Source organism: Equus asinus, chromosome 28, assembly GCF_041296235.1.
Source record: "Equus asinus isolate D_3611 breed Donkey chromosome 28, EquAss-T2T_v2, whole genome shotgun sequence".
Classification (NCBI taxonomy): Eukaryota; Metazoa; Chordata; class Mammalia; order Perissodactyla; family Equidae; genus Equus; species Equus asinus.
In genome coordinates this window covers 1,179,484-1,190,000 of record NC_091817.1, presented here as the reverse complement: position 1 = coordinate 1,190,000, position 10,517 = coordinate 1,179,484, and positions in this window count along the sequence as shown.

Genomic DNA, 10,517 nt, shown 5'->3' with positions numbered 1-10,517 from the left:
CGGGGGCGCCCCTCGCGGCGGCCCCGATTGACGGCGCGTGAGCGGGGCCGGGGCACCAGGCAGTCGCGTCGACACCGGCCGGCCGGACGGCCCGCGCACGCCCCCGCGGGCCGAGAGCCGGACCGAGGCCCGACCCCCCGCCCCCGGGGGTGGCGCGGCGCGCCGGCGGCCGGTCACGACGGCTGGCCGGGACCCGACCCGCGCTGTGACAGACACGCGCGCGCCAGAACGGGGCGCCGCGGGAGACGGTCCCCCGCCCGCACGCAACGTCGCCGTCGCGCGGGTGGCGGCGGCGGACACGGAGGAGGCCGCAGCGGCCCCGGGAAGCGAGTCGCGCTCGGGGCGGGGCCCCGGTCGGGCAGCCAGAACAGGCGACGACGGGGAAGGGCTCGGGAGAAGGCCGGCGGCGGCGAGGGCCGAGGCGCCGGAGAGGCGGCGGCGGAAGGGCCGCGGCCCGCCGAGAGACGCGCTCGGGGCGAAGGAGGGAAGACAGAACCTCCCGAGGCAAGTCGGCCGCCGGAGCACACACGGGGTCTCACCGCCAGGGGCCTCCAGCACCAGGGGCGGTCCCGCGGCGCCCAGAACGGCGACTGGCCCCGTCGCCCCGCGCGCAGCTCACGGGGGCTCGGCCCCGCCACGGCCAGGGCTCTCCCGCACATGGCGCCAGCGTCCCGCGCCGGGCGCCTGGCGCGCGGGCCCCACCCGACCGGAGCCGAGAGCACTTCGCCCGGGGCCACCACCAGCCTCGGTGGCCGGAGGCGACACCCGCACAGCGAGGCCCACTTCGGTCCCGGCCGGTGGGCGGCGCGGCCAGGCGTCTGCCCGGGCGGGGGAGCACCGGGGGCAGCGGGGAGCGCGGCGCGCGCCTCGACGGAGGGAGCACGGGCTCGCGGGAAGGCTCCCGGGGACGGCCTCGGGCGCGGACGGGCCACCAGGAAAACACACGCGGGATCCCACCGCCAACGACACGCGAGGGCGGTCCCACGACGCCTGGGACGCCGGCCGGCCTCAGCCACCCCTCGGCCTCCCGCGGGCCCGGCCCCACCGCCGGGGCCTACGTGAGGCGCCCCCGCCGCCGGGGGCCGCCCCGTCCACCCAGCCACCCGTCTGCCTGTCTGGTCTGCTCCGGGGCCCACGTCCCGAGGGAACGCGCCCGAGAGCGGCGGCGGCCCCCACCCATGCCCGCACGCCACCACCGGCTGCGGCTCGGGACGGGAGCGAGCGGAGAGCCAGCCGCTCGCGGCGGGGCGGAGCCCGGACGGGGCCGGGCCCTCTCCCCGCCCCAGCGCGCGACGGGAGAACCACGCGCACGCTCGCGCACACGCGCGGCCCCGCGCCCGACGACGGCCCGGCCGGGCGTGACCCTCCCCCGACTCGGAGGGGGGAGGCGCCGGCCGCGGTAGGCAAAGAGCAGCTCTGCCCACGCGCCACGGTGGTGGCGTCCGTGGCTACTACGCGCAAAGGAGGGGCGGCGGCTGGGGGGTCCGGTACCCCAAGGCACCCTCTCGGATCGCTAGAGAAGGCTTTCTCACCGAGGGCGTGTCGCCCCGCCCATCGTCCGCCATCGGGCCCACCAAGGCGCTTACAGACACCATGGCCACGCAATGCAGGAGGGGTCTGCGGTAGAGGTAAGGCCTAGAGCAAGTCGGAGCGTCCGTGGTCAGGGCCGCGAGCCCGCGCTGCCCCGGGCTCGCCATCTCTGGCCACACTGGGCTTAGCTAGGGATCTACAAGGCCCCTGTGCGGCTCCCAAGTCAGTGCCTCCCCTCAGGCCGAGAGACCAAGGGAGGCAGAGACTGGGACGGAGGTGCCGATCAAACAGCACCTCCCAACCAAAGAGCCAGCGCCACGCCGCTGGCTCGGCCCGCCACGGTCACTCCCACACCCGCGGGGAAACCCCAGCAAGGGGAACGCGTGGGCACGCGCCCGAGCCTGCCCGCCCCCACACGGCACGCCGTGGGGGGTGACGAGGCACCCGTCCCCCCCGAGGGGGACGAGGGGCACGCCTCCCTTACCGACTCGACCCCCCCGCTCCTCAGACACACCAGCGCAGTGGTTACCTGAGGAGGCCGACGGGAACAGAGAACGACACCGCCACTCGGCCTCGGGCGCCTGAGGGACGACCTGGAACGCTCCAGGGGCACCGCCAACGGCCTGGGGAACACGCTCACGCGCCCGGGAAGGTGCGCGGCGCGGCGGCAACACGGCCCGCCCCACCACGGGGAGGGCCGCCCGCGAGACACAGCCAAGAGGCACAGGCAGAGCATCCGCCGCGTCACGGAGACCCCGACACCGCCCACGCCACGAGGCACGGGGCGGGGGAGCGAGGTCGGGCCGGATTCCGCACCCCTGCCGCCTCCCACACGCCACTCGCAGCGGGGGAGAACGGGCGAGGGGACCCGCGGGCAGAGCGAGAAGAGCGGTCCCGTTCGCCATGAACGTCCGTCCCTCGTCTGGCACAGCTTAGGCCCGGCCCGGGAGAGCACAGCATCACCACATCGGTCGGCAGCATAACGCGAGGGACCCCCGAGCAAGGGAAGGCCGGCGAGGACAGCGAGCGGAGGAGCCTGCTTCAGCCTCACCGACCCCTCTCCTCCTCCAGCAAGCGCGGGCGACGACCCCAGGACGAGAACGCCTGACACGCACTGGCACGGAGCCGGTGGGATGGGGTAAGTCGCGACCGCACCCGGGTGCCGGCGGCAGGGAGTGCACGTGGTAGAGGACCCCGCGCCCCTAACCCCGCCGCCCTCGGGTACCAGAGACCGGAGGTGGCACCACGGTCGTGGGGGCGCCTGGAACGCACAAGAGCCGGCGCGCAGGCCCCAGCGGGCGGCTCAAGCGGCGGGGGTGGAAACGGGCGTCCGGTTCTCGGCCAGAGCCCGGAGCCCTCCCCGCACACGCATCCAGGCACCCGGAAGCTCTCGGGCGACTGTCACCCGAGCAGAGCGTGTCAGCACTTATCTGGCGGCACAAAACCACCCATTCGGGGGCAAGAATCGCCGCGCCCGGAGACGGGGCCCACCCACGGATCACCAGGGGAACCCCTGGATCACGGCCACGGCCACCAGACCCCAAGCACGACCCCATCGCCACCAGGCCCGGAGCTCCCGGGGCCATCTGGTCGACCCCAGAAGCGTGGCGGCAGGGGGAGCCGGGGACAGCCTCCCCGGGCCGCCCGCGCGGGCCGGGACCGGTCGGTCCCTCCCTCTGAGTCGCCGGGTCAGGACTTAGAAAAGAATTCCGCGGAGGCGCCTCCGGCGACCGGGCCCGGGGCGGGACCGTGGCTCCCGTCCCTCAGCCGGGGCTCCACCTACGCCTCGAGCCGGCCCCCTCCCGCCTCCGGACAAAGACGCGACCCGCGAAACTCGGAGAGAGAAGTCCGGTCCGACGGCCCGGACCCACCCCGGGCACGCGTCCGGGCCGGGGACGCCCTCCCCGGCCCGCCCTCGAGGGCTCCCGGGGCCGGTCCACGCTCTTCTCCAGGGCGGGACTTGGAAAAAAAAACTGCCACGGAGGAGGAGGCATCCGAGGACCGGGCCCGGTCCCCACCGCCAGAGCCGGTCGACTCGGAAGACCAGTGGGGAAAAGGCCAGCCCGGCGGCCGAGCCCGTCGCGCCCTCCACGGGCCTCCCCCGCAAGGCCCCGGCCGGTCGCCCACCTCCGGAGCGGGGCGCGGAAAGGGGATCGGCGACGCGGAAGGCCCGACCACCGGGCCGCCCTCGGGACGACGGCCGGGCACGGGACGAGCTCCCTCGCCCGTTCCCCCGCGGCGGCCCCCCACCCCCTCCCGGGGACGGAGGGGCACCGGCGGCTGCTGGTCGACCCGTCCGGGAGGCCCCACACCCCGGCCGGCACCGGGCGGCGCGGCGACAGCCACCTCCCTCAGTAGCCTGCACCTCCAATCTCCGGCGAGCGGGCGTCGCGCTCACGCCCCGGCGCCACCGGGCCAGATCCCGCCAGCGACGCCGGCCTCCCGGGACTCTGCCTCGGTCACCGCGGCCGAGTCCCGTCCCTTGGCCCGCGTCGCCGGAGCTCCGGAGGAAAGAGACGATATAAAAGCGGCCGCCAGGTGGCACCCGGCGACCGACGACCGCCTCAGTGGGACGGAGCCGGAGCGCGGGCCCGCCGGGGAGCACAGCCGGGCCGCCGGGCCGCCCGATCCCGTCCCGGAGCCCCCTCGGACCCAGCCTCCCGGCCCAGTGCGGCCCCGGGGCGTCCGCCCGCGGGCTCCCGGCCGCCAAGGCGCAGCCCCAGCCGCAGGAGGGGGACTCGGAAAAGGTTTCTCGGGCGATCACCGGGAAGGGGAATGGGAGAGTTCCCCCCAGAGAGGCCAGGGGGCGGCCCGGGCCGGGCTGGGCCGGTGCGGCCGGGAGGCCGCCGCTTCCCGGAGCGGCTGGAGCGCCCCCGGGGTTCCCGGGAGGACTTAGAAAATCAGGGCGGGCGGGGACGGTCAAACCGAAACCAGGCACGTCATCCGAGAAGGACCGTGATGACGGGAGGAGGAAAGCTTTCCAGTCCAGAGGGCCTGTCGAAGGCAGGCGGAGAGTCTACCCGCTGAAACTGACGAAGATGGGCAAAAGAAGCTAGCTCAGGCGCCGACATCTAAGGAAATAAAAAAAAAAAAGCACGAGGGCGTGGAGAAATGGGGAAAAATCAACACTGAGAAATCTACCCTCTGAAACCGACGAAGATGGGCAACAGGGGCTAGCTCAGGTGGCAATTTTTAAGGAAAAATGAAAGGAAGTGCGTGGAGACCTGGGGAAAAGCAACACGGAGAAATCTACCCTCTAGAACTGAGAAAGAAGCGCAACAGAGGCTAGCTCAGGTGGCAATCTTTAAGCAAAAAAAATAAGATAAAAAAATACAATGGCGAGGAGACCCGGTCAAAAAGCAACCCTGAAAAAGGTACCCTCTGAAACTGAGGAAGCAGGGCAACAGTGCCTAGCTCAGGTGACAATCTTTAAGCAAAAGAAACACACAAGGGCGTGGGGAGCTGGCGAAAAGGCAACACTGAGAAATCCACCCTCTGAAACGGACGAAGATGGGCAACAGAGGCTAGCTCAGGTGGCAATCTTTAAGCAAAAGAAACACACAAGGGCGTGGAGACCTGGGGAAAAAGCAACACGGAGAAATCCACCCTCTGAAACTGAGGAAGATGGGCAAGAGAGGCTACCTCAGGTGGCAATCCTTAAGCAAAAACAAAGCACAAAGGCGTGGAGCCCTGGGGACAAAGCAACCCTGAAATATCTACCCTCTGAAACTGAGGAACATGGGCAAGAGAGGCTAGCTCAGGTGGCACTCGTTAAGCAAAAACAAAACACAAAGGCGTGGAGACCTGGGGAAAAAGCAACCCTGAAATATCTACCCTCTGAAACTGAGGAAGATGGGCAAGAGAGGCTGGCTTCAGGTGGCAATCTTTAAGCAAAAGAAACACACAAGGGCGTGGAGGCCTGGGGAAAAAGCAACACGGAGAAATCCACCCTCTGAAACTGAGGGACATGGGCAAAAGAAGCTAGCTCAGGTTGCAACCTTTAAGCAGAAAAAAAACACAAGGGCGTGCAGACCTGGCAAAAAAGCCACAGTGAGAAATCTACCCTCTGAAACCGACGAAGATGGACAACAGAGGCTAGCTCAGGTGGCAATTTTTAAGGAAAAATAAAAGGAAGTGCGTGGAGACCTGGGGAAAAAGCAACACGGAGAAATCTACCCTCTAGAACTGAGAAAGAAGCGCAACAGAGGCTAGCTCAGGTGGCAATCTTTAAGCAAAAAAAATAAGATAAAAAAATACAATGGCGAGGAGACCCGGTCAAAAAGCAACCCTGAAAAAGGTACCCTCTGAAACTGAGGAAGCAGGGCAACAGTGCCTAGCTCAGGTGACAATCTTTAAGCAAAAGAAACACACAAGGGCGTGGGGAGCTGGCGAAAAGGCAACACTGAGAAATCCACCCTCTGAAACGGACGAAGATGGGCAACAGAGGCTAGCTCAGGTGGCAATCTTTAAGCAAAAGAAACACACAAGGGCGTGGAGACCTGGGGAAAAAGCAACACGGAGAAATCCACCCTCTGAAACTGAGGAAGATGGGCAAGAGAGGCTACCTCAGGTGGCAATCCTTAAGCAAAAACAAAGCACAAAGGCGTGGAGCCCTGGGGACAAAGCAACCCTGAAATATCTACCCTCTGAAACTGAGGAACATGGGCAAGAGAGGCTAGCTCAGGTGGCACTCGTTAAGCAAAAACAAAACACAAAGGCGTGGAGACCTGGGGAAAAAGCAACCCTGAAATATCTACCCTCTGAAACTGAGGAAGATGGGCAAGAGAGGCTGGCTTCAGGTGGCAATCTTTAAGCAAAAGAAACACACAAGGGCGTGGAGGCCTGGGGAAAAAGCAACACGGAGAAATCCACCCTCTGAAACTGAGGGACATGGGCAAAAGAAGCTAGCTCAGGTTGCAACCTTTAAGCAGAAAAAAAACACAAGGGCGTGCAGACCTGGCAAAAAAGCCACAGTGAGAAATCTACCCTCTGAAACCGACGAAGATGGACAACAGAGGCTAGCTCAGGTGGCAATTTTTAAGGAAAAATAAAAGGAAGTGCGTGGAGACCTGGGGAAAAAGCAACACGGAGAAATCTACCCTCTAGAACTGAGAAAGAAGCGCAACAGAGGCTAGCTCAGGTGGCAATCTTTAAGCAAAAAAAATAAGATAAAAAAATACAATGGCGAGGAGACCCGGTCAAAAAGCAACCCTGAAAAAGGTACCCTCTGAAACTGAGGAAGCAGGGCAACAGTGCCTAGCTCAGGTGACAATCTTTAAGCAAAAGAAACACACAAGGGCGTGGGGAGCTGGCGAAAAGGCAACACTGAGAAATCCACCCTCTGAAACGGACGAAGATGGGCAACAGAGGCTAGCTCAGGTGGCAATCTTTAAGCAAAAGAAACACACAAGGGCGTGGAGACCTGGGGAAAAAGCAACACGGAGAAATCCACCCTCTGAAACTGAGGAAGATGGGCAAGAGAGGCTACCTCAGGTGGCAATCCTTAAGCAAAAACAAAGCACAAAGGCGTGGAGCCCTGGGGACAAAGCAACCCTGAAATATCTACCCTCTGAAACTGAGGAACATGGGCAAGAGAGGCTAGCTCAGGTGGCAATCGTTAAGCAAAAACAAAACCCAAAGGCGTGGAGACCTGGGGAAAAAGCAACCCTGAAATATCTACCCTCTGAAACTGAGGAAGATGGGCAAGAGAGGCTGGCTTCAGGTGGCAATCTTTAAGCAAAAGAAACACACAAGGGCGTGGAGACCTGGGGAAAAAGCAACATTCAGAAATCCACCCTCTGAAACTGAGGAAGATGGGCAACAGAGGCTACCTCAGGTGGCAATCGTTAAGCCAAAGAAACACACAAGGGTCTGGAGACCTGGGGAAAAAGCAACACGGAGAAATCCACCCTCTGAAACTGAGGGACATGGGCAAAAGAAGCTAGCTCAGGTTGCAACCTTTAAGCAGAAAAAAAACACATGGGCGTGCAGACCTGGCAAAAAAGCAACAGTGAGAAATCTACCCTCTGAAACCGACGAAGATGGGCAACAGAGGCTAGCTCAGGTGGCAATTTTTAAGGAAAAATAAAAGGAAGTGCGTGGAGACCTGGGGAAAAAGCAACACGGAGAAATCTACCCTCTAGAACTGAGAAAGAAGCGCAACAGAGGCTAGCTCAGGTGGCAATCTTTAAGCAAAAAAAATAAGATAAAAAAATACAATGGCGAGGAGACCCGGTGAAAAAGCAACCCTGAAAAAGGTACCCTCTGAAACTGAGGAAGCAGGGCAACAGTGCCTAGCTCAGGTGACAATCTTTAAGCAAAAGAAACACACAAGGGCGTGGGGAGCTGGCGAAAAGGCAACACTGAGAAATCCACCCTCTGAAACGGACGAAGATGGGCAACAGAGGCTAGCTCAGGTGGCAATCTTTAAGCAAAAGAAACACACAAGGGCGTGGAGACCTGGGGAAAAAGCAACACGGAGAAATCCACCCTCTGAAACTGAGGAAGATGGGCAAGAGAGGCTACCTCAGGTGGCAATCCTTAAGCAAAAACAAAGCACAAAGGCGTGGAGCCCTGGGGACAAAGCAACCCTGAAATATCTACCCTCTGAAACTGAGGAACATGGGCAAGAGAGGCTAGCTCAGGTGGCAATCGTTAAGCAAAAACAAAACACAAAGGCGTGGAGACCTGGGGAAAAAGCAACCCTGAAATATCTACCCTCTGAAACTGAGGAAGATGGGCAAGAGAGGCTGGCTTCAGGTGGCAATCTTTAAGCAAAAGAAACACACAAGGGCGTGGAGGCCTGGGGAAAAAGCAACACGGAGAAATCCACCCTCTGAAACTGAGGGACATGGGCAAAAGAAGCTAGCTCAGGTTGCAACCTTTAAGCAGAAAAAAAACACAAGGGCGTGCAGACCTGGCAAAAAAGCCACAGTGAGAAATCTACCCTCTGAAACCGACGAAGATGGACAACAGAGGCTAGCTCAGGTGGCAATTTTTAAGGAAAAATAAAAGGAAGTGCGTGGAGACCTGGGGAAAAAGCAACACGGAGAAATCTACCCTCTAGAACTGAGAAAGAAGCGCAACAGAGGCTAGCTCAGGTGGCAATCTTTAAGCAAAAAAAATAAGATAAAAAAATACAATGGCGAGGAGACCCGGTGAAAAAGCAACCCTGAAAAAGGTACCCTCTGAAACTGAGGAAGCAGGGCAACAGTGCCTAGCTCAGGTGACAATCTTTAAGCAAAAGAAACACACAAGGGCGTGGGGAGCTGGCGAAAAGGCAACACTGAGAAATCCACCCTCTGAAACGGACGAAGATGGGCAACAGAGGCTAGCTCAGGTGGCAATCTTTAAGCAAAAGAAACACACAAGGGCGTGGAGGCCTGGGGAAAAAGCAACACGGAGAAATCCACCCTCTGAAACTGAGGGACATGGGCAAAAGAAGCTAGCTCAGGTTGCAACCTTTAAGCAGAAAAAAAACACAAGGGCGTGCAGACCTGGCAAAAAAGCCACAGTGAGAAATCTACCCTCTGAAACCGACGAAGATGGACAACAGAGGCTAGCTCAGGTGGCAATTTTTAAGGAAAAATAAAAGGAAGTGCGTGGAGACCTGGGGAAAAAGCAACACGGAGAAATCTACCCTCTAGAACTGAGAAAGAAGCGCAACAGAGGCTAGCTCAGGTGGCAATCTTTAAGCAAAAAAAATAAGATAAAAAAATACAATGGCGAGGAGACCCGGTGAAAAAGCAACCCTGAAAAAGGTACCCTCTGAAACTGAGGAAGCAGGGCAACAGTGCCTAGCTCAGGTGACAATCTTTAAGCAAAAGAAACACACAAGGGCGTGGGGAGCTGGCGAAAAGGCAACACTGAGAAATCCACCCTCTGAAACGGACGAAGATGGGCAACAGAGGCTAGCTCAGGTGGCAATCTTTAAGCAAAAGAAACACACAAGGGCGTGGAGGCCTGGGGAAAAAGCAACACGGAGAAATCCACCCTCTGAAACTGAGGGACATGGGCAAAAGAAGCTAGCTCAGGTTGCAACCTTTAAGCAGAAAAAAAACACAAGGGCGTGCAGACCTGGCAAAAAAGCCACAGTGAGAAATCTACCCTCTGAAACCGACGAAGATGGACAACAGAGGCTAGCTCAGGTGGCAATTTTTAAGGAAAAATAAAAGGAAGTGCGTGGAGACCTGGGGAAAAAGCAACACGGAGAAATCTACCCTCTAGAACTGAGAAAGAAGCGCAACAGAGGCTAGCTAAGGTGGCAATCTTTAAGCAAAAAAAATAAGATAAAAAAATACAATGGCGAGGAGACCCGGTGAAAAAGCAACCCTGAAAAAGGTACCCTCTGAAACTGAGGAAGCAGGGCAACAGTGCCTAGCTCAGGTGACAATCTTTAAGCAAAAGAAACACACAAGGGCGTGGGGAGCTGGCGAAAAGGCAACACTGAGAAATCCACCCTCTGAAACGGACGAAGATGGGCAACAGAGGCTAGCTCAGGTGGCAATCTTTAAGCAAAAGAAACACACAAGGGCGTGGAGACCTGGGGAAAAAGCAACACGGAGAAATCCACCCTCTGAAACTGAGGAAGATGGGCAAGAGAGGCTACCTCAGGTGGCAATCCTTAAGCAAAAACAAAGCACAAAGGCGTGGAGCCCTGGGGACAAAGCAACCCTGAAATATCTACCCTCTGAAACTGAGGAACATGGGCAAGAGAGGCTAGCTCAGGTGGCAATCGTTAAGCAAAAACAAAACACAAAGGCGTGGAGACCTGGGGAAAAAGCAACCCTGAAATATCTACCCTCTGAAACTGAGGAAGATGGGCAAGAGAGGCTGGCTTCAGGTGGCAATCTTTAAGCAAAAGAAACACACAAGGGCGTGGAGACCTGGGGAAAAAGCAACATTCAGAAATCCACCCTCTGAAACTGAGGAAGATGGGCAACAGAGGCTACCTCAGGTGGCAATCGTTAAGCCAAAGAAACACACAA